At 43.1% G+C, this 24,645-nt stretch overlaps 1 protein-coding gene across 6 annotated transcripts in view; it reads left to right on the top strand.

Annotated features, from left to right (window-relative positions):
* The window catches only part of FAM110B (family with sequence similarity 110 member B), a 142,977-nt gene that overhangs the window by 19,493 nt on the left and 98,839 nt on the right, over nt 1–24,645 (top strand). For all 6 annotated transcript variants that reach the window (XR_003415170.2, XM_027042902.2, XM_027042905.2 and 3 more), the window contains one exon: nt 16,704–16,801. The gene's annotated coding sequence lies outside the window, so the exon portion shown is untranslated. The remainder of the gene's footprint in view (nt 1–16,703; nt 16,802–24,645) is intronic.

Below are 24,645 nucleotides of genomic sequence, written 5' to 3'. Positions count from 1 at the left end.
TCTGGCTTCTATTTCTCCTAATGAGAAACTGGCCATCATTAATATCTTTGTATGTAATGTGTTTGTTCCCTCTTGCTATTGATTTATTTGTTTGTTTATTATACCTTTGCTTTTTATGTTTAGCTTTCAGAAATTAGACCGTGATATGTCTAGGTATGGTTTTCTTTGTATTTTTCTGCTTTGGATTCATTGAGCATCTCGAGTTAGCAGTCTGATGTTTTTCAAATTTGGTACATTTCATTCACATTCCTTAAAATATTTTAAATACCATCATTCTCTCTCCTCTACTCATATTTTGGATTGTTTGATATTATTTCTCAAGTCATTGCTACTTAGTTCATTTTTTTTCTTTCTCTTTTTCTCTGTTTAATTTGGAAAATGTAAGATTACTGACTTGTTCTTTTGAAATGTCCAGTTAGCAGACCCATCCAATAAACGTCTTTTTTTCCAGATTTTCACTTTGTTAATTTTTTCTTTTTAATCTCAGTATTATTAATATACCATGTTCTATTAGTTTCAGGTGTAGAATATAGTGATTCACAATTCTATACATTACTCAGTGCTCATCATAAGTGTACCATTTAATCCCCATCACCTATTTAACCCATCCCTCCTCCCTCTTCCCCTCTGATAACCATCAGTTTGTTTTCCATATTTAAAAGTCTGTTTCTTGGTGTGTTTCTCACTTTTTTTTTCTTTGCTCATTTGTTTTGTTTCTGAAAGCCCACATACAAATGAAATCGTGTGGTATTTGTCTTTCTCTGACTGATTTATTTCAATTAGCGCAGTACCCTCTAGATTCATCCATGTTGTTGCAGATGGCAAGATTGCACTCTTTTTTATGGCTGAATAATATTCCTTTGTGTGTGTGTGTGTGTGTGTGTGTGTGTGTGTGTGTGTGTATAAAACACATCTTCTTTATCCATTCGTCTATTGATGGACATTTGTGCTGTTTCCATAGTTTGGCTATTATAAATAATGCTGCTGTAAGCATAGGGGTGCACGTATCACTTTGAATTAAAAATTTTTTGTGTACTTTTTGGATAAATACCCAGTAGTGCCGTGACCGGGTGGTAGAGTAGTTCCATTTGCAATTTTTGAGGAAACTCCATATCGTTTTCCAGAGTAGCTGCACCAGTTTGCGTCCCCCCTGGCAGTGCAGGAGGGTTCCTTTTTTTTCCCATATCCTTGACAACACGTGTTGTTCCTTGTGTTGTTGATTTTAGTCATTCTGACAGGTGAGAGGCGATATCTCATTATAGTTGCGATTTGTGTTTTTCTGATCCTGAGTGACGTTGAGCATCTTTTCACGTGTCTGTTGGCCATCTGGATGTCTTCTTTGGAAAAGTGTCTATTCATGTCTTCTGCCCCTGTCTTCACTGGATTATTTGCTTTTTGGGTGTTGAGTTTGTAAGTTCTTCATTAGATTTTGGATACTAACACTTTATCCTGCATGTCATTTGCAAATATCTTCTCCCATTCCATCAGTTGCCTTTTAGTTTTGTTGATTGTTTCCTTCACTGTGCAGAAACTTTTTATTTTTATGTAGTCCCGATAGCCCACCTTTGCGTTTATTTCCTTTGCTTCGGGAGATATCCCATCCAAGAAACTTTTTATTCAAATGCTGTATTTTTAGATTTTTATTTAGTTCTGTTTTAGAATTTCTGTTCTGTACTAATGTATCTCAGATCTTCTCCCATTGTACACTTATTTTTCCGTATTTTCTTTTTTTTTTTTTTAACATTTATTTATTTTTGAGAGAGCCAGAGTGTGTGTGCTGCGGGTGGGGGAAGGGCAGACAGAGGGGGAGAGAGAATTGCAAGCAGGCTCCATGTTGTCAGCACAGAGCTTGACGTGGGGCTCGATCTCAGGAACATGAGATCATGACCTGAGCCGAAATCAGGAGTTGGATGCTTAGCCGACTGAGCCACCCAAGCACCCCTATTTTTCTATATATTCTTCAATATATTTTTTGTAGTTGTTTTAAAGTTCTTAACTACTTATTTCATTAATGGAGTCATCTGTGTTTGTTTTCTTATTGACATGTGTTAATTCTTAATCATGGATCACATTTTTGTGTTAATTCTTAATTATGGATCACATTTTCCTGTTTCTTTGTATATTTCATAATTTTAAAAATCGTACCCTAGGTGGTGTAAATAAAACAGGAAATACTGAAGTATAATATTTTGTTTGGTTCAGATCTCAGAGCCTGCCTGCTCTTTCTTCATAATGGAGATTAGGGTGAGGAACTGAATATTCAGATCCCTCAGAATTTAGCTAAACTATGGGTTATACTTTTAATTAAAATGAGTTCACCTGATACTCCTTTTTTTTATGATCTCAACACTTCATCTGGGAGAGGCTTGGACTACCATTTTAGATGCTTTGATTCCCCTTTGTCCTCAGAGATTGAAATACTATGAGAATGCATGGGCTCTGTGATTTCCCTTGGCTTTCTAGCATCTTCACTGTTGCTCTCTTGTCTGCTTTTGCACAGGAGGGTATGGGGGGTAGATTGGAAGAATTACTAGGAAAGGTGATTTGCTGCTGCATTTTTGGTTCTTCCAGATTCCAGTCTGTCTGTCCTACTGGTTCGCACTGTCCCGTAATGCTGGTCTCTGTCCGTGTTCCTGCCAGGTCAGGTCCGTCCATGGACTACTTCCTCCCCCCTCTTCAGACTAGCCAGGCTCAGCCTATGCAGACATGCACCCTAGGCTGGCTTTCAGCTTGCCTGTGAAGGGCTTGTTTCTTACTGAATGTGGGTCATCGAGGCTTCTGTGCATTTATTACCCTTTGCTGGACGCCCAGAAAAGTATATTTTTATTTAGTCCGGGTGAAATTTCTCGTTACCATGAGATCAAAGGCCTTTCTACGTGCTCTGTGTCGTAATTGGAAATGGAAGTCTCATTGTACATTTATTTGAAAGCAAATACCCAAAACTTTGAAATCCAACAGTGAGCTCCCTGGGTTCCGGTGGGGTTCGACCGGTGGAAAACACTGGCAGATGGTTGGTGTAAGGTGATGTGGCGGGATTCTCACACAGAGAGAGTCGTGACGCTGAGGCTTTTTATCCAGGAGGCAACTTTTATTCATGCCGCCACCGCTCAGTTGGGTTTGTGCCCCAAGATCTGGGCGCTGCGCATCACGTGGCATAGTTTTTTTTATACATTTTCTCTTTCTTTGTCTCCCGTATATGGTAACACATGTAAACATGCAGTCTGATTAAGCAGGCTCAGTTGACAAGGTCATGAGGGATGTTGTCACGTAGGCGCGTAGCCAGGTTACCTTGGAAGTTTTCTCTCCCTTTTTTCTCCCTCCTTAGGGAGGGGACCCTACCACAGTGAAGGTGCTGAGTGACATTCTTCCACTTTTTCCTTTCTCCCAAGACGAAAATCTGGGACCTACGCAATTCTAATGAGCCAACCCTAGTTACCGGTAGCTGACAATAAAACACGATAGTCCGCAAGAGAATAAAAATAAAATCAAACGTTGTTCCCTGGCACTTGCTGTGAGACAGACTTCTTTTCAGTCATGAAACTGCCCGATCAAATGCAAGTCGGGAAGCAGGAAAAGTTAAAGATGCATACATAAAGTGAACCCAGAGCTGTCTTAGTCTGTTTGGGCTGATGTAACAATCTACCAGAGACTGTGTAGCTTAAATAATGATCATTTGTTTCTAACAGCTCTGGAGGCAGGGAAGTCCAAGATCAAAGTGTGGGCAGATTCTGTGCGTCAGGAAGGCCCGTTTCTTGGCCTGTAGATAACTGTCTTGTCTTGTGTCCTCACAGGGCAGAAGGGGTCTCTTGTGTCTCTTTTGTAAGGGCACTAATCCCATTCAGGAGGGCTCCACCCTCATGACCTAACGACCCCCCAGTGGCACTGCTTCCTAATAGTATTACAGTGGGTTCATTGCAATAACATTACTACCACTGAGGGTCCAACCATAAAAGGTTATTTACTCTATTTCGGGTTTCAAGCCAGTGGTCGTAAAGGTATTATCCTTTAACTCGGGACAACTCTGAGTAGAACGGAGATTTAAGTTGGGAATTGTTTGACTACAGAACATGCACCTTTAACCACTAAGCTATAAATACTCCCTTGTTTAACCACTTTTTAACCCTTGTTTAACTTATGTGGTGCATTATACCCCTCATTTTTGGGGGGGTGTTATATTTGTCTTATCCGTTACTTTTTGATCAGTCGGTAGTATTTTTATCCAATACCTAGTTTTTTTTGCGAACATTGATTTGAGATGGATATAAAAGAATTCAAAGACTATGTTTTTGAAACATATAATTCGTTTGGCGAAGGCTTACATAAAATAGCCACATAGCCAGAAACTACTGCAAAAGATCATATAATAACTGCTATATTTGATAGAGCAAGCTGTATTTTTTATCGTGCAATTTAGTATTACCGTTAAGATCGCAAAATTGCCTTAAATGTGATGGAGCCATTAATTTGATGCTTACCAGTGGTGTCACTCTTTCCTGGCCATTTATTTTGACACGAATTTTCCCAAAGCCCTAAAGCTAGGGCACAGCAGACATCAAAAATGAAACGTTCAGTCCCGGGTGTAACTGTACCCTGACTTATTTTACAGACACGCCAGGTGGCCTGGCTCGCACTCCCCACCCTCTCGATTGCCGGAAGCAGCCTTGAGAAGGGAGCCATGAGCAGCACTGAATGCTGGTCTTCCTGGATCCCACTAGTGCAGTCAGACTCTTGCTGTAATAAACACAGGGACTTATATTGGGACCGTCCATCCGCAAGGGCCTCACTGGAGAGACTCGTCTGGCTCTGCACTTACATCCTAAGGGCAAAGACTTTCCCGGGATATGCGTAGACACAGGCTAAGGCATGGATGAACCTGGAAGACTTAGGCTACGTAAAATGAGCCAGTCACAAAAGGACAAATGCCAATGAATCCCACTTACATGAGGTCCCTAGAGAATTTGTGGAGACAGAAAGAACGGCGGATGCTAAGTATTAGATGAGGGAACAGGACACAGAATTCACTCATTCATTAATTTGTATTTAATGGGTACAGAATGCCAGTTTTTCAAAGTGAAAAGAGTTCTGAAGATGGGCGGTGGTGATGATTGGACAAGAATAGGAATGTGTACTTAACGACACTGAACTGTATGCTTAAAAATGGTTAAGATGGGGGCATCTGGGTGGCTCAGTTGGGTAAGCGTCCGACTCTTGGTTTGGCTCAGGTCACGATCTCATGGTTCATGGGTTCAAGCCCCACGTTGGGCTTTGCGCTGACAGCGTGCAGCCTGCTTGGGATTCTCCCTCTCTCCCTCTCTCTGAGCCTCCCCCACTCGTGCTCCCTCTCTCAAAATAACTAAACGTTTTAAAAAATGGTTAAGATGGTAAGTTTTATGTTATGTGTATTATACCACTATTTAAGAAATGTAACGATATAAAACATGATGGAAAGTATGCATTTCGATGCTGAGAAGAAAAAGAAGTGCCCAGTAGATTGTGTTACATTTTATTGACATTATGCCTAATTTTTATAGGATAGCAGAAAATGCCAGTGTTGATGTTGGCATTGTTCTATACTTGCTTATTAATGAGACAAATAGCTTTTTTAGAGAAAGCTAAAAGTAGAGATTCTTTGGCCTGAAATCATTGCCACCTACTCTGGAAAGTACTTGAAAGGGACTCTGGTGATACTTCTCACCTAGACAAAGGGCCCCAGACCTTGGCATTGTTAAACAGAGATTTGTCTCTTGAGGACCAAATAAAAAACAACAGTGTGGGAAAGCCGCTGTGCCTGCATGTTTGATGAACATAACGTGTGTGTGTGTGTGTGTGTGTGTGTGTGTGTCTTACAAACAGTTTAATTGATACTTAGAGTCCCTGCAGTCCACATTGAATATATTATGAAGACTAATTGTTTTCAATTTATTATTTATTTTGAGAGAGAGAGAGCGCGCGTGAGCCAGGGAGGGGCAGAGAGACAGGGAGAGAAAGAATCCCAAACAGGCCCCATGCTGTCAGTGCAGAGCCCAAAGGGGGTCTCGAGCCCACGAACCATGAGATCATGACCTGTGCTGAAATCAAGAGTCAGATGCTTACCGGACTGAGCCACCCAGGCACCCCAGGGCACCCTTTCTTTGAAGGAAAAAAAAAGGTGAGGGGAGACTCGAATCTGATCAACACCTTTTTTGGGATTGGGAGATGCCTTGTAGGATGGGAAATCGCCAGTTTATAATCATAGAAGAGAAAAGAATTTTGTTGACATAATGTTGTGGCCTGGTGAGGTTTTTTAAGTACTATTACATAAATTTTATAATTTTGAGGGAGGTAGTGATTAATTTAATAGGTACTGAGTCAAAAAGTGTAGCTTACAGAGGTAGAATTATCGTATGCCCCAGATATTCTACTTCTGGATATACGCCCGAAAGAATGGAAAGCAGGGTCTCAGAGAGATTTGTACACCCACGTTCACAGCGGTATCATTTACGGTAACTATAATGTACAAGCAACTCAAGTATCTGTCAGTGGATGAATGAATAAGCAACCTCTGGTATATCCCTAGAAAGCCATACTATTCAGCCTTGAAAAGGAAGGAAATTCTGACATGGGCTACAATAGGGGTGACCCTTGAAGACATCACACTAAGTGAAGTAGGCCAATCGCAAAAGGACAGATACTGCCTGATTCCACTTATGTAAAATACTCAGAGCGGTTGAGATCATAGGGACAGAAAATAGTTGCCAGGGACGGGGCGGGTGGGGTGGGGGTGGGACTTGTTGTTTGATGGGGCCAGAGTTTGCGTTCTACAAGATAAAAAGAGTCCTGTGGATGGATGGCGGTGATGATTGCACAACGTTAGGAATGTGTTTAAGAGCACTAAACTGTACACGTAAAAACCGTGTAAGATGGTAAATTTTGTGTTGGGTATTTTACCGCCACAGAAAATGAAAAAATAATAGCAATTTAAAGATCGGTCTCCAGAGATGATCGATGCTTTTTGGCGTAGGTTATATAGTAAGTTCTTCATTCCCATGTGTCTTCTTGAAAGAAGTCTTTTCCATAAGGTAGGTTAATAAGGGGTTTTGCACGGAAAAATTTGAGTAACTTACAAAATACACGTTTTCTACAACGGTTTCTGCTGGACAAAGAGGTACAGTGACTTTGGAAGGATGAATCTGACAAAAAAAGAATCTCTTCGTGTGTTTTGGATTTAGGAAATCTCTGGTGGTGTACAAGTTCGAAAAATTTCAAGGAAGGAAGCTCCTGTATTCTTTCTTCCCAAAGTAGCATGTTAGTCCTACAGAACATATCAAAACTACCCTTGTTTATATTCACGTCCATGCCCGTAAATAACTTGTCCCACCCACACCTGCTGGCACACACAGCTACTTACATACACTGTCGGTTTTGTGATTTTGTTAATCTTTTCGAAATGAGATCTTTCAGGTACTGACAATCACCAAAACCCTGGAAAATCGTATTAGTAATTGGATCATAGCCAATCAGTTACGTCCTTGATTTTTTAAACATGGATTTGTATGATAAGCTCTGTGTCGGGTGTTACAAAATGAACTTTGGAAATGTGCGGCGTTCTTTCTAAAAAAATGTGTTGTTTGGAACCAGGTGCATTTATCCTTAGGATACATTTGTGACACGGATATTGTAGTAAGCACTTGAGGGGTTTTCCATGATGACATTTTTCAGAAATTTCTGTCTTGACTCTAACCTTTCTTTTCCCAAATGTGTTTTGCTAGTAAGTGTTACTGTTTATAGAGAATCGGTGAGCAAACGTGATGGGATACATTTGAGTGAATTTCATGAAACTTTTAAGTGTGCTTTTTCTTTTTTTGTCAAGCCTAGAGAAATATAGGTATCTGTTTAAACTTAGTGCAGTTAAATTAATTATTGGAATACATAAAAAGCCTCTTTTTCAGGTGCTTGGGTGGCTCAGTCGGTGGAGCATCTGACTTCACCTCAGGTCATGATCTCATGGTTCGTGAGTTCAAGACCCATATTGGGCTCTCTGCTGTCTTCCCAGAGCCTGCTTCAGATCCTCTGTTCCCCTCTCTCTCTGCCTCTTTCCCCCCCCCTCAAAAATAAATAAACATTTTTTAAAAGCCTCTTTTTAAACTGTCTTCACAGCATGTGAGGAGTATTATGTCAGGTGATTATGGTCTTGTTGGTTTGAACCTCCAGAAGATTCTTTAGTGGTATAATCCTGTCTTTTTGGAAAGAAAAGGTAATTTTCTAGGCTTAGAAATCAGTGATTCATAATCCAGTGACTCCTATGTGCCTGGCATTTTTACACATTTTGTTGAGACATCTTATTGCGAAGTAGGCAGTATTTCCATTCGTTAAGGGAAAAGCAGGCAGGACGAGGCGGCTGAGACATCGGCATTTAGTGAGTGTTTGCCACGTACTGGTTCCTTCATTACCTCCTTTATAATACACTGGCACATCGTCCTCACAATGGCCCTTCGAGGTAAGGGCTATAATTATCTTCATTTTATAGACTACGAAACCTGGGCTGTAAGAGGTCAAGTTAGTTACTCAAAGTCACTTAGTTGGTGAAGGCGTGGAAGCAGGATTTGAGCCCAGCTGGCTTTGCAACAGCCGAGCGCGTCCATTGGGTAATCATTTTGGTTCTAATATTCTATCCCAACCAGGGCTGCTTGGATTCTTTAGAAAAATGCCCACGTGTCTTCTGTAGCTCCAGGATGATAGCATTTGTCTGGGCTTCCTCTGTGTCTCCTGCATAACCCAAGTTGATACACTGCTCATGGGTATAAGGGCAGACGGGACATACAGAACTGGGCTACCTTGGAATCCCTGACTCGTCGAAAATACCTATAAAGTGTCACAACCTGGGCGAAATCCTAGGGATTAGGATAACCAGGCAGGGGGTTTAAGGTTTAGCAGGGAGATGCAGCCATAACTAATCTTTGTATACGGGGTGAGCGTTTTCCTGGAGACCAGTAAGCCGCCGTGGGCATGGAGCAGGGGGGACGTGGTAAAGCATGGAATTCTTCTCGCAAGAGGGCTGGGACAGACTCTGTGAAGGCCGTGTGGGCCGAAGGCTCCAGACACACGTCAGGAGGTGTGAGGTATTTCAGACCGCGAGTGGCATGTACACAGTGAAGGCAAGAAAAAGTGTGGCCCTGTGATCATGTTCTGCAGTGATTCAGAACCGCTGGACACAGCGTATGAGGGAGAGTGACAGAGAGGCGAAATTGATAGGGGGCCCTGTCTGCCAGCCTGCGGGGTGTTGGGCCCGGATCCTGGAGTGATCAGTGACCGAGAGCCCCTGAAAGAGCACAAGCATTGTGGGCACGGGGGTGGGTGGGGGCACACGGTCCTAAAAGGATACGAGAAAGATTGATTTTGCTGCTGCACGGAAGCTTGACAATCTGGGCGTGGAGAGACGGGCTGTGGGATGACAGGTAGCATGTTACCATGAAGTCTTAGAAAGAGAACGTGGCTGAATTCTCGGCTCAGTAAACTTGTGCTGCCAAGTCTCCCTACCTCACGAGGCAGCGTCTTCAAATTTGACATTGTTCAGGCGTGGGCGTGGGCGGGGTGGGGAAAATGGGTGATGGGCACGGAGGCACTTGTGGGGATGCGCGCTGGGTGTTGGATGTAAGGGATGAATCACTGGGTTCCGCTCCTGAAGCCAGGTCCACGCGGTATGTTAACTGACTTGAATTTAAGTAAATACATAAAAAAAAAAACAACAAAAAAAACGACCTTGCGATTGCTCAGTGATGCTATGTTGGTATCACGAGCTACCTTTGCTCCTCTAACTCCTGCCATTCAGAATAGTGTCTCCTCCTTCCTACGATAATCCACGTTCCACCCCCACTCCCCTAGTTGATTGAAATGTATTTCTTGGGCCTTTTCCTATCTGCCCATGTTTCAGTGTGTCAAGGTCCGACAGTATCCAACACCCCGATCAGCCTGGGTTGTATAGGAGGTACAGGTTAATTCCAGGCTCATACATCATCTTGGGGACTTAGCGGTGGGCGGATGGCAACATGCAGAAGGTTCGGGCACCTAAGCTGGACTTCAGAATGAGACTTGTAATGCGTACGTCCAGAGCGTAATAGAGCATTACCCTTCCACCTGTATGGTTGATGCAGTTAGAGCAGAGTAGTGCTTCTGTGTATTTGTTTTTCTTTTTAAAATTTTTTTTTAACATTTATTTATTTATTTCTGAGAGAGAGACGCACACAGCACAGCGGGGGAGGGGCAGAGAGAGAGAGGGAGACACAGAATCCGAAACGGGCTCCAGGCTCCGAGACGTCAGCCCAGAGGCCGACGCAGGGCTTGAACCCACGAACCGTGACATCATGACCTGAGCGGAAGCCCGACGCTCAACCGACTGAGCCACCCAGGCGCCCCTACTTGTGTGTGTTTGTTTTCAATGTGATACTTTTGTTAGTTCAGCCTGTAATTTTACCAGTATTTTATGTATATGTAACACTTGAGTGATAAACTCAAGCTCATAGGTCTTTTTCAGATTAATTACTTTATCACTCCTAACTGCAGAGTGTGTTACTTATATTTTTTCGTTGATAAACTTAGGAGCGGCAAGGGCTCTTTCTTACTTAATCTTGGGGTCTTTTTCCATCTAGTTACCAACACGTGGCAGCCCCTCAGGGAATATTTGCTAAATGAATACAATTTTCCCTTATATCTGACACTAACGCTGTAAAATTATCCCATCTTTATACATGTAGAATCACTGTTATGTAATATTGTAGCCATTTTTAACCTCTGAATCAGCTATAATTTTGATAAGCCTACCTTACATCCTTATTTACATCATAGATAAGCTTGTCCAGTAGACCAGCTCAGAGCCTTGTGGATGCTTAAAAAGTGTTTCCCAATTAACCTATCAAAGAGTTTTAAATAATAATTTTGGAGTTGATTTACAATCTGACCCATATTTCTTCACATTTCCATACTTGTTGGGTTTTTTTTATCTCTGCATTTATTGATAATTCTTCAATCTCCTATGTATTACCCCACATGGATCATCAGTAGTTTTAGGAAGATTATCCGCTTACAATGAGGGGGAGTTTATTTTAGACTAAATATTATTAGCTCATTTTTTTGGAAATCTGTTATAAGGCTACAACCTATCGGAAGTTGTAGAAAAATGAAAGAATTTAGTTTCCCTATCAGCAATTTGACTATTGGTTTTTTTTCTTTTTCTTTTTTGGTGGTCTCTAGGCACTTACCCATCATTGATTGCTATAATCTTTATTAAGTATTGGAAGATGTTGGGGCGCCTGGGTGGCTCAGTCAGTTGAGTGTCTGGCTCTTGATTTCGAAAGCCTCAGGTCATGATCTCACACTTTGTGAGTTCGAGCCCCACATCAGGCTCACACTGACAGTGCAGTGCCTGCTTGGGATTCTGTTTTCCTCTCTCTCTCTCTCTTTCTCCCTCTCTCTCTCTCAAAATAAATAAATAAACTTAAAAAAATAAAGTATTGGAAAATGTTCAGTACATTTTTAGGTTTTATTAATGAGATTGCTGATTTTCAAGTTAAATGATGGTGGCACTGAGTTTTGTTTGTTCTTAATCAGGTTTGTTTAGTTATACTGTGTATGCAATTAAGTTCACTGATTTTAAGGGTATAATTCAGTGAATTTTCACAAACATGCCCGATCGAGGCACCTGGGTGGGTGGCTCACTTGGCTGAGCGTCCAGCTCAGGTCATGATCTCTTGGTTCATGAGTTCAAGCCCCACATCAGGTTCACTGTTCTCTGCGCAGAGCCCGCTTCAGATCCTCTGTCCCTCTCTCTTTCCCTGTCCCCCACTTGCACTTGCTCAAAAAAAATAAAACATTAAAAAATTTAAAAAAACCAACAACAAATGTGCACGATCGTGTAGCAGTACTCCTCCTATGACATAGATCATTTCCTTCTCCCTGCCCCCAGCATGTTCTATCATCCCTCTCTGCATTCACCCCTTCTCCCCGCACCCTGGCCCCTGGCAATAGTTGATCTGCTTTCCTTGCTAGAGTTTTGCCTTCCAAAAAAAGTCTATGTAAATGGATTTATGCATATGGTCTCTTGTGTTTGGCTTCTTAGTATAACGTTTTTGAGACTGACTTACGTTATCGTATGCATCAGTAATTCTTTTCTTTTTATGACTGAGTTGTGTTCCTTTGTGTACTACACCATAATTTGTTTCCTTCTTTATCAGTCGGTGGACATTTGCATTCTTTCAAGTTTGGGGCTATTATGAATAAGGCTACTCTCCGCATTCTTGTGTAAGTCTTTAAATTTCTCTTGGGCAGATGCCTCAGAGTGGAATTGCTGGGTCATCTGGTGTGTGTTTCACTTTATAGGAAACCGCCCAATTATTTTTCAAAGTGCCTGTAACGTGTTGAATTTTCTGCCAGCAGGTGTATAAGGATCCCAGTTGCTCCGTTTCCTTGCAAACACCTGGTATTTTTGCTGTTTTAAAAGTTGGTCATTCTTGTGAGTTTCTAGTGGTATCTCATTAAGGTTTTGCTTTGCATTTTCCCGCTGACTATATTGAAGCTTTCTTCTTGTGCTCACTTGGCATTTATTTTCTTCGTTGAAGGTGTTTAAATCTTGGGGCGCCTGGGTGGCTCAGTCGGTTGGGCGGCCGACTTCAGCTCAGGTCATGATCTCACGGTCCGTGAGTTCAAACTCACGGGGCCCCGCGTCTGGCTCTGTGCTGACGGCTCGGAGCCTGGAGCCTGTTTCCGATTCTGTGTCTCCCTCTCTCTGACCCTCCCCCGTTCATGCTCTGTCTCTCTCTGTCTCAAAAATAAATAAACGTTAAAAAAAAAAAAATTAAATCTTGTCTTCCCCCCCGCCCCCGCCCAGTGGGGTCTTTTATCTGGCATTGGGTTTTAATACCATTAACGAGTTATTCTGAAGAGATACAAGGAAGGTATTTTGTTGCTGACTTATTTTCAAGAAGGGAATTCCTTTCAGTGGTATTTTGTTTCCTGCACCATTTTTTAAATTTTTTTTATTTTTATTTTTATTTTTATTTTATTTATTTATTTATTTATTTATTTATTTATTTATTTATTTATTTATTTTTTGCTGCTGTTGTGGGCATGACCAGAGGGATTCATCTGTTATCTGTTGGTTTCTTTTCATGTATCTCACCCTGCTTCCTGACATCCGTAGTTGACCCTTGAACAATGCAGGGGTTATTAGGGTGCTGAACCCCCACCATACAGTCAAAAATCCACATCCAGTTTTTAACTCCCTCCAAAACTTAACTGCTAACAGCCTAGTATTTATTTTTATTTTCTTTAAGTTTATTTCTTTATTTTGGGAGAGAGAGACACAGAGAGGCAGCAGGGGAGGGGTAGAGAGAGGGAGAGAGAGAATCCCAAGCACACTCTGCTCTGTCAGCACAGAAGCCAAGTAGTGCGTGGGGCCCGATCGCATCAACCACAAGATCGCGACCTGAGCTGCCATCGAGAGTCAGGCGCTTAACCGACTGAGCCCCCCCCCTTAACTGCTAACAGCCTCCTATGGACCAGAAGCCTGACTGGTAACACAAAATTGGGCACGTATTTTCTAGGTCATATGTTTTATAGAGAAAACAGAATGTTATTAAGATCCTAAGGAAGAGAAAATGCATTTACAGTACTGTACCCCATTTATCAGGAAAAGCTTGCGTATAAGTGGACCCTCACCGTTCAAACCCATGTTGGTCAAGGGTCAGCTGCACTGCTTACTAAACCTGTCAACTCGTTCTCTGAGAAAACCCACGTGGTTTTATTAGCTCCCCCCCCCCCCAAACACACATACATACGTATACACTGATCGTGTGCAAACCTTGCCTCGCCTAGACGCCTCTATGAAAGCCCGCTTAATTATTCCCCTCATCAGCCAACAGTAGGCAAGGACAGCCTCTCATGCTTTTTGGTTCCCTTGTACCTGGCACTCGGCGCAGAGTAAATAACTGAGGAGGCGACAGATGACTGCTGATGGTAATAAGTTGCTGGTCTAGGTAAATTAAGTGCTCTTGAGTGATTCCAGAGTTTTGGAGAATAAGAGTTCTGTCTGAACTGATGGATCTAAAAGTAAATTATCTTAACTCTTACTTTAAAAACTGCTTATATAAGCTTTTACTGTAGAATACCTACATTTTGCTTGCTAGCTCTCTATAAAATCTTCTTGAAAATGTGTTGTAGCAAAGCTATGATTATGATTTGACTGTGAATAAGAGAGGGAAATTCTATTTTTAGAGTAGACGTATCTAGGTTAGAAAACCTAAGAGTATCCCAAATTTTATTTGGGACTTCTCCTGGGCATTTGTGGCTTAATCTAGCTTTATCAGTGGAGCAAAGGGCAGATTATGTTTTTGATCATTTTGAGTAGCGTTTCATATTAATGTAAAGTTAAGTTGACGTTTCAAGTGGTGTTCATGCTGTGTAGAGTCATAGGTGTGTAGAAAATAGATGAAAATGTGAGCTCTGAAGAATTTATTTATAGGAATTAAAGATCAGTGAGAATCTAATAGAGCGCTGGATTGGCACCTATGAAATCTGAGATATAGGACCAGGTGAGCTGTGTGACTTTGGAGAGGTCACTTGACCACTCTGGGCTTTCATTTCCTCGGATGTGAAATGAGCGGATTCGAGCAGATGACCATACAATGGGCTTAGCTTTAAAATACATGCTGTGAATTATTTTTTATGAGGATGATTTCGATGTCACGTGGCAACTTTGAAGACAAATCCAATCCTGAAATTCATTTACGGTGTTATTCTCCACCCCGATCCGAGGTGTGACTTTTGACATCTCTCAATCATTAGAGTAAGGTTGACCTCTTTGTTGTCTTCTCTCTTCAAAAGTGTGAGAAAGAGAAAGCAAAAGTAATGATAAAGGTGAAAAGGAATTTGTGATACGATTTAGGGCAAAACAAAAAAATTGTAGTTGGAAAATAGTAAAACTTTTTACTTTATTATTATGAGTCACCATCAATCCCAAATACCTCTGGGCCCAATTTAATAAAAATTTCCCTAATGCTTTGTCAAAGGTGTATGATTTTATTCATTTGAATTCTGGAATCATATACTTCAGCAGGCAAATGAAGTCTTTTTTTTTTTAATTTTTTAAACATTTATTTATTTTTGAGAGACAGAGACAGAGTGTGAGTGGGAGAGGGGTAGAGATAGAGAGAGGGAAACACAGAATCCGAAGCAGGCTCCAGGCTCCGAGCTATCAGCCCAGAGCTCGATGCGGGGCCCGAACTCACGGACCGTGAGATCATGACCTGAGCTGTAGTCGGACGCTCAACCGACTGAGCCACCCAGGCACCACCAGATAAAGTCTTAAGTTGCAGTTAGTAAACAATTAAACAGAAATGTAGAACTTGGAGTTCATATTTCTCTTCTGATCTAGTACTAATTTTTACTTTAGGTTCTTGTTGAACCTTGTTAGATACAGGCACAGGGAAAGTAGATTGTTTTGAAAGTTTTAACTGTGAGTGTGGGAAGTGTCAGTCTGAGTTGTTATTTAAATAGACATTTTCAGGCTTGCTTTCTATTTTTTTTTTTAAAGCTATGCAAAATCTAGGTCAAGATCTGCAGCCTTGCTAATAAACTTCTGGCTTATCGTTCATTACGCATCACTCCAGAAAGGAGATAATGATGGTTGGGAAAGTTGGCATTGACCTTAATGAAGTGGTTAAAATTTTTACTATTGCTTACTCCTATATCCATGCAAAATATACAGTAGATCTCAATAAAAAAGATAACTTGTTATGGTCAGTGCATTTTCCTTCCTGTCTGTAGCTCCCACTTTCACGTAAACAAAGATCTAGTTATTTGGATTGATGATACACAAGGAGAACAGGTACAAGAGGAGAAGACGTTTACATTTCCCACCGCGGTATTTTCTTTTGAGTTGCCGGATGTTTAGATAACAACCACTTTCATGATCGATGCAAGTATATCCAAGTATAATAAGAGCATTTATGTGTCAGACAGATATACGGATTGGACTCTCCGTCTCTTCCCCCCCTTTGTGAACCGGAATCGCGTTGTTTCTGGGTCTGAGCGCACGCCTGGTCAGTGTTAATTGTTTCCTTCCTAAAAATGAAACATTGTGCGCTCACAGTTTGGGACGTCGTTGCCTCCAAGGTCTGTCCTGGCTCCAAGAGAAAGAAGCCCCGGGACAACGAGGCATGTGTGTGTGTGTGAGCTCATGCTTAACTGCATTCGGAGAATGGGACAAGCAGTGTGGCCCGTTTCGTAATATCTTATTCCCTTCCAAACGTTAACCAAGTTCCTCCAGCGTAGCTGTTTCCTTCCCCAGTGATACAGTTGTTGGTGAAGAAGCTCCCTCGTTTCCTGCGCGGTTTTGGGAACTAGGACTGACAAGGCCTGTGGGGGCCTTGAGTTTGGAGTGCCATAAAGCCACCTGGGTGGGGGCTGCAGGCAGATGGCAGTACACAGGCTCCTTGTTGGGTTTGTTTTCCAATGAACGTCCAAACGCAGCCCCCCCCCCCCCCACCATGGTTGAAATTTGCTAGAGCAACTGCATTCGAAAGAGGCTTTGGGCTCCATTTTCCCCGGGGATGTTAGGAAATACACTGTCTCTGTTATTCAGTGAAAATCGGTCTTTTTTTTTTTTTAATGATACTTGAAAAGTTAATCACTTACATCCTCCAGAATAATTTTTGTGTGTCTTTTTCCTTTAGAAATCCCCAGTTGGGCATCCAGAGCGCCTACCCTGTTCTTTCTGCATCTTGAATCGAGCGTTAACAGGACAGTCTAAGGTCTGAAGGGGAAATAAAAGGTAATTAAAACTTTTCTTATTAAATTGATGTGTAACCCTGATGATCGTAAAGTAAATACAACCTTTTATTTGTTGAGCAGAATTTAGGTGTTTTCTTCCACCACTTGCCCCCCCCCCGCCCCCACCTTTCCATTCTGATTTACTTTCCCTTCCTCTCCTCTGTTCCCTCCTTTCTCTGTTCCTGTCTCTTTTCTCCCTTTCCCCTCCTTCCTCCTTCCCCCCTCCTCCTTCTCACCCCGCCGCCCCCTTCTTTACATGCGTTCATCCAGCAGATGTTTGTGACATCTGTCCCGTGGCGCAGCTCACTGTCCTGAGCCCGCCCATGCCACCCTGTCTTTCTTGCCCTGGGGAAGTGGAGGGATTGGCAGAAAGCCCCTCTTGGGATCTGCTGCCCACCTGAGCACCGTGTCTGCTGGTCTCTGCTCCTGCCCCTGGCTGTCACTGTCCTCATCGTCCCTGAAACCCATGGGCTCTCCCCGACCTTTTTGAAGCTGCCTGGGCGTTTACCTGCAGGGGCTTCTCCGTGAATTCTGTGGCTATTTGAACTCCCCAGTTTGCACTGTCAGGATCGCAGTCGCTCACGGGGTAAGTAAAGAAAGGCGCAGTGGTGCGCTGGTGAATTTGTAAGTGTTCTCGCTCGGTGTGAGATTTGGCATCTTTTCCCGAGCCACTAACATGATTCAGAGATTGCACAAACATGAAGCGTTGCAGGCCTGCAACACAGGATGTGACCGCCCTTATCATAGGTGGCATGGAGGGCAGGCATGGGAGAGCCAGATTCTTCGGGGTTGGTAAATAAGGTCGTGGCTTCGGCATTCAGCACATCTGGGTCAGCATCTGTGCTCTGCCACATGGTGGATGTGATGTTGGGAGAGCTCTTGGCTTGGTGCCCCAGTTTCTTCATCTGTCAAGTCAGGATGATAATAGTGCTGTGTCATAGATTATCGTGAGCCTTCAGTGAGTTATTATTGAGTTGCAACGTAGACGGGCTCATGGGGAATGCTTCGTAGCTATTTGTTGCCATCACCTTCTGCAGAGTGGAGATAGTAATGTTTCCCTTTCCTGGTTACTCTCCCCATTAAATGAGGTGGTCATATACAGGCGGCCTTTGAACAACACGGTTTGAACCGTGTGGGTCCACCTCTATGCGGATTTTTTCAATAGATCTACGTACCGTGTCGCAAATGTGTAATCTCTTCTGTATGCTTTTCTTAACATGTTCTTTCCTCTAGCTTCCTTTATTGTAAGAATACAGTCGATAATACATATAACATCCAAAATATAGTCGATCGATATTTTTATGTCACCGGTAAGGCCTCCAGTCTCCGGTGGGCCATCCGTAGGTAAGTTTGGGGGGAGACAGAAGCTATATGTGGATTTTTGACTGCTCAGAGATTGGTGCCCCAACCCCACGTTGTTCAAGCATCAGCGGTAAAATACATCGTGCCAGGCACATAAATGCACTCAACATACGGTCGCCCTCAGTGGTGCTGGTCAAAATGACAATAGCATTGTCACAGCAAGTGTGTACAGAATGGGACAGAGATTGTGACTCTGAACGCTAGCTGATACGTAACAGTAGCAGGCAAGAACAGCTACAAGTTCAGTTTGGCGGCCACACGGTATGTATGTATTGACAACTTGACATTGTTTAAAATCTCATCATTAGCTGGTTAAATCATTGTCTACCCTTTGGACACAAAAGTTAACTCAAAAAGGCTTTGTGTACGGTTAACTATACACATCTTCTTATTCTTATTAGTGTCATCTTTTTATCCTTATTATCCCGCTCATCTTTTTATTCTTATTAGTGTCTAAGTTTTTAAATATGAAGGACAGCCTTTTCTTGAATTTTTACAGAATTTTTAAACTACCTTAAGAATAAATGATATTAGCTCTTGAACAATGTTAGAATCCATCAGCCTGTCCACACATGTCTTTGATCATATTTATAGATGTGTCGATATTTTGGTCTTTCTCATTAGACACGGCCATTCCTTCGTCATTCTTAAGTATACTGAACTATTACCACCCGTGTTATGTGGTTGTTCCAAAACTTTATAAAAGGGGAAGCAAACTGAACTCTAATAACATTTGATTCTACTAGACCTGAGTTAAATGGGGCTTAATTTTAGAAGCATCTTTGACATTCTTTTTCCTATACTTGGAACCAAAGCACATTTGAATCCTTGGTGTATTGGAGAATTTCTTACCACTTTTTTTATATGTTCGCTTTGGGTACACCTGAGACAAATGGCATTCCATGGCTCAAGAACATCAGTTAAAGGGCAGAGTGTATGATTCGAGTGCCCGTGAGTGACCTTAGGTTGTTGAGCCCTTCTGGCGGTAGAGGCCTGTCGTGTTTTCTTCGCACCCGTGCTTGGCCGCGGACATCTCGGTGAAGCTGGGAACTGAATTAAAAACACAGCAAAGGCAGCTGAAGAACTGAGAATGCCTTTGTTAGGATACTGAGAATATGATGACTTTTCAAATTTGCCTTTCATCTTACTGTAATCGAGTTTAAAGTAGAAATCAAGACCCTGTAGCGGGGGTGATACTTTGGGTGTATTTGAAAGCAGCTTTTTGCTCTGTCCTAAGTTTAGGATGCTGATGGGCCCGGGGTCCACCTCCTCCTTCCTTCTGCCTTCCCTTCCTGCTGCCTGTGTCTCTCCCTGCCCCTGTCCTTCCCTGTCTGCCCTCCTCCCCCCCCCCCTACCTCCTGCCTGTTTTTGAGATGGACCTTAAACAAGCCCCTGTCTGTCCCTGCTCTCGTGTTCCCTGTGCAGTGGCCTGGGTGTCGTCTTCAGAGGTCCTGGTAAGAGTTCAAACCAGCAGCAGCGAGCAGCCTCGAGCAGTAACGCCACCACCCCATTCTGCTGTGACTTGTATTCTGGTGGGCAGCCCCCCTTTATTACTTAAACACCTGAGGGAGCCGTCCACCTCTCTGTTAGAATCCGTGGTGGTACGTCTGCGCTCTTGAGTCACATCCGCCCTTAGAGTGGTTTTGTTGGCGTCCTTTGCTACATCATTCCTCAGCTAATTTGGGAAGGAGGCATTCTGCTTCTATTAACATCACTGTTTTCTGGCAGAGAACAGTATTATGGTTGTGTTTCACAGGAAAGACCCAGGCTCAGCCAGAAGTGTTAAGTTCTGTTTGGAATCAGACTTATTCTCTTATCTGCCAGTGTGTGTTCTTCATGATAGAAATCTAGCACTGTGGGGGCGCCTGGGTGGCTCAGCTGGTTAAGTATCCAACTCTTGATTTTGGCTCAGGTCATGATCTCACAGTTCACGAAACCAAGCTCTGCATTGGGCTTTGCGCGTGGGCTCTGGGCGTGACCGTGCGGAGCTTGCTTGGGGTTCTCTCTCTCTCTCCTTCTCTCTCAGCCCCTCCCCTGCATGCACTCTCTCTCTCTCTCTCTCTCAAAATAAATAAACGTTTACAAAAAAAGATAAAAAGAAAGAAAGAAAGAGACCCGATATGGTGACTCCTGAACTGGCTTAGTATTCCCAGCAATAGACATTAATCTCTTTTCATTTTGAGTTTTAAAAGTTTTTGTATTTGACCGTAAGTTGGCACACAATCGTTATGATTTTTTTCCGTTGGAGATGTGCACAATTTAACAAATTCGACTTTGTTACGTGTTTGCACATAGGTTATGGTTTGCCCTGAGATTAAACAAGTAAAAAGAGTGCGGCCACTCCTCAAAATTTGTAGCAGTGACCAGTGAAAGTTTCTGGAAACCAGGGAATAGTTTAGTTGCTATTCTGAACGGGATGTTAGTGAGTCCCTCCTATCCATACCCCTGTCCCCTCTACCCTGGGGTCACCTGGGCTTTAAACTCTCACGGAGACTTGTTTGCTTTTGGTATAGATCTGACCTGAGTACCATCGAAGAGCAAACCATTTAAACAGGAGTGTATTTGAGTAGGTTAAATATACAGTTCTTCAAATCCTAGAAACATTTGAATTTCCCTTTTCCAAGTACTGAGTGTCCTGTTTTTTATTTTATTTTTTTATTGTATTTCTGTAATGTAAACGTAGATTTTCTTTGATTGTTTTCTGATAAATATCCATCCTTCCTTCCTTCTTTTCTTCCTTCCTCCCTCCCTCCCTCCTTCCCTCACTTCCTTCCCTCACTTCCTTGTGTTTAGATGAAGAAGAAAAACATCTGATAGTGTGTTGTCGTTTTTCAGGGTGATTTTAGAGACAACTAAGTAATCGGTAGGCCTTCCATGTATGAGTGGCACTAAGTGCATGCTCATTTTTTTTTTCCTATTTGATTTTATAATTCTAGGTTCTGATTAACCTCCAAAGCCTGATATCGACAGTAAATGAATTCTAATTGTTACATATGATTCTTAAAAGAACCAAGTCCTTAGCACTTTTTCCGGTTTTCATACACAAATATGGAATTTGGCTTTCCTTCTTTAAAAGGAAGGTTGTTTATTGTATGGATTTCAGATGTTTCTGATTTAAGTCGCACACTTCAGTCGTACAGACGAGGCTCTGTTTCAACCAGGAATACGGTGTTTATATAATCTTTGAAGCTTTTCTCGTTGCATCCCTTTCCAATGAGTTCCATTCTCGGCTCTGTTTTCGGAGTTGTTTCCTATGTTAATTAGCACTGGAAAGCAGACGTTTCTTTTCTCTTTTTCTCATTGTTGTACAGGTTCGCCTCTCCAGCCTCCACGGTTAGCATTTTATCTCCGAGGCTGCTCTCCTCTCTCTGTCGGCTGGATGGATAGGCATCACCACAACGTGACACAGGCAGGGACTGTCTGGGTTTGAAATGCAGGGTGTAGGGGGCCAAATGAATTTTAGATTGTTCTGACCTAGTAACTCACCCAGTTTCTGTTTCTGCATCTTCAAAAGGTACTACTAGGAGGATAATTGAACCTCTTGCAAAAGGTCTTTCTCTCCCCGAGTGATTACTGCTGGCATATAAATCTGTGTTAGCCTCTTTTCACTTACATTCGAAATCTCAGGTATCACTCACTCCAGATCAGGTTGCCACGCTGCCCTCGTGGCTCCCCGTCGGCCCTGGGTACATTCTTGACAGCTGTTCAGCGCCGTGTCATATTTGCGCCTGACGTCATGGCATGTTCAAGATACACGCGTCGCAGATTTCACTCCGACTCCTGGATTTTACAGAGGAGAAAATTGAGACCACGTTTACAGTCGCCTCCGCTTGGGATATCTGTTAAGAATTCAGCAAAGATGTCATTTTCTGTTGTCATTCCTGCACTTCTGTAAGGTGAGCATTCCACCAGGTCACAGAGATTGTTTTGATAGAAATTCCCTGAGGGAGGGGTGCCTGGGTGGCTCAGTCGGTTAAGCCTCTGACTCTTGGTCTCACCTCAGGTCATGGCCTCATGGGTTCGTGTGTTCAAGCCCCGCATTGGGCTCTGTGCTGACAGGGCAGAGCCTGCTTGGGATTCTCTCTCTCTCTCTCTCTCTCTCTCTCTCTCTCTCTGCCCCTCCTCTCTTTCTCACACACACAAAATAAATAAATAAACTTCATTGAAAAAATTAAAACCAAAAAAGAAACTCCCCGACGGAGCTAAAGAAAGCATATCCCTACCATGTTAATTTATACAACTCCCCCCTCCCCCCCACCCCTGTCCTTCTAGGTAATTCTTCACAGTGTTGCCCTCCGTGCCGGAGACTGGATTGCAGTTATCCTGGCTGGCTGAGAGGTTCAGGGCCTCCTCACTGGCCCTGCTTTGGGGAGGGAAACTGAGCCCTGACTCATCCTCACTCTAAGAATGCTGGGGGGAAGTCCTTGTGAGGGCCTCCTCCGTGTGGGTCACGTTAAAAATGCAAAGAGCTCAGATTATTAGCCTTCGTGTGACTCAAAGACTGAACTCCTTTCCCTTAGAATGCGTGTGATGAGCTCACCTACCTGTTTGTTCGATCCCATGCTGGTTGGCACAGGGCCGGTGGCCAACCCGGAAGCACCAGCCATGGGCGGTGTTCCCCAAGAGGCCTTTGTCACCAGCTCCGTTTGCTCCCTTTGGAACACCTTCACCGTCCACGCGGAAAGTCTTACCCATATGGGATGGCATGGAGGTCACAGGTCTTGACATTGTATTCCCCTGGTACTCCTTTCGCGTGATTTGTTTTTAAAATCGTAATTTAATTAATTATCTCTGTTTGGTAGGCTGTGTTGGGTACCAGGTCAGTCGGTTGGACAATGGGAAATGCTGCAGGAATTTCGGAACTGAGTCCTGTTCTGCTCTTTCACCGTGGTTTGAGTTGCCCGGACAGGTCAGCTCCTTCTCTGAAGGTCACCTCTTCTTTGACGTACTATACTGTCTCCGCCCTGCCTTTTTTTTTTCCCTGCAAAACATTTACTTTCTTCTGCTTTTGATTTGGGCACAGATCATTCTGTCCTCAGAGCTAATCCATCTGTGTGCTGTGACAGTTTATTTATTGAACATAAAAGCAAAGCAGTTTGGTTTTTTTCTAACCAGTTCGTGTTTTCCAGTATCTGAAATAATGCTCACAAAGAGAAGTTGATGTACAAACATGGAGAGACCCAGGTGCTCCTGGACGGTCACCCCCCTAGATCAGGACCAGCATTGAAAAAATTTTTTTTAATGTTTGTTTATTTTTGAGACAGAGGGAGACAGAGCGTGAGTGGGGGAGGGGCAGAGAGACAGGGAGACACAGAATCCGAAGCAGGCTCCAGGCTCCGAGCTGTTAGCACAGAGCCGGATGCGGGGCTCGAACCCACGAACCTCGAGATCGTGACCTGAGCCGAAGTTGGACGCTTAACCAGCTGAGCCATCCAGGCACCCCAGAACCAGCATTTTTAAATTCCATGTTCAGTGAGGCTTAAAATGTCCACATATGATATTTTTCCTTTCTCTACGATCCTTTTTTTTTTTGGCAGTCTTGTTGCCATGTGATGGTTGATAAAATAAATTTTCGCAACAAATGCACACAATTTCTTGTTTTTGGCGGGGGTGGGGGGGTCAGAAATGGGGAAAGCTGAATTGCTAAGGTACACCACAGTAACTTAACCACGTGAATAAACATTAAGTGGAAATGTTCATTCCAGCAGGAAATAGGACCACGCCTTCAGCGTAAAGCATGGTGATGTTTCCCACTCTTCTGTTATTCTCCCTTTTACCAAAACTTAAAACATGCCGCCATGAGTAGATATTTCTGGTGGTCCCCATCACTTAATTGGTGGTGACATTTCAGCCACCATGTTAGCAAGTTGATATGCTACTGGTTCTCCCCCCTCCCTCATTTGGGTTGGTCAGTATTCTGTAGCCCCTATTCAGGGAAGTCGCAGCCAGAGGAAATTATAGCAGGTGCACCGTAAGCTGGGAGTGTCAATGCCAGATAGGGAAGGTGAGGGCATTACCCTGGATGATGCAGTTCACTCACCGTAGTGATGGCCAGCTGTCACCCACATGTGGCATCGAGGTGTGGGGCTACACTGGCTGGTGGAGGAAGAACTTGGGGTCAACAGCACTTCCTGGTGTGAACCATCTGGTAAGTGAAGATGTTCCTTAAAGTGAAGATGTTCCTTAAAGTTCCTTTAAGTTCCTTAAAGTAGTGTGTGTATGGCCGTTTTCTCCATTTTAGCGATAGGGTTTGGTAATCCTGCAGTAATCTGATCACCAGATGGTTGGCAGACGGCTAACTTCTGCTTTAAGTCTGGAAGCGGCTCGAAAAAGGAACCATATTTCCTTGTCCCTGAGTCTCTCACAGGGAGTAAGCAGGGGGGTCTAGCTTCAGTTCTTAGAAGGATTTGACCTCAGAGAGGCTGTGTAAAGTCTCCCAGCCTTAGCCTCCTTGTGTGTACCATGCGGAGAAATAGATTCCGA

This window comes from Acinonyx jubatus, chromosome F2 (genome assembly GCF_027475565.1).
Source record: "Acinonyx jubatus isolate Ajub_Pintada_27869175 chromosome F2, VMU_Ajub_asm_v1.0, whole genome shotgun sequence".
NCBI classification, from domain to species: Eukaryota; Metazoa; Chordata; class Mammalia; order Carnivora; family Felidae; genus Acinonyx; species Acinonyx jubatus.
Note: the sequence above shows the minus strand (reverse complement) of the source record. Positions and strands in the feature narration are given on the sequence as shown.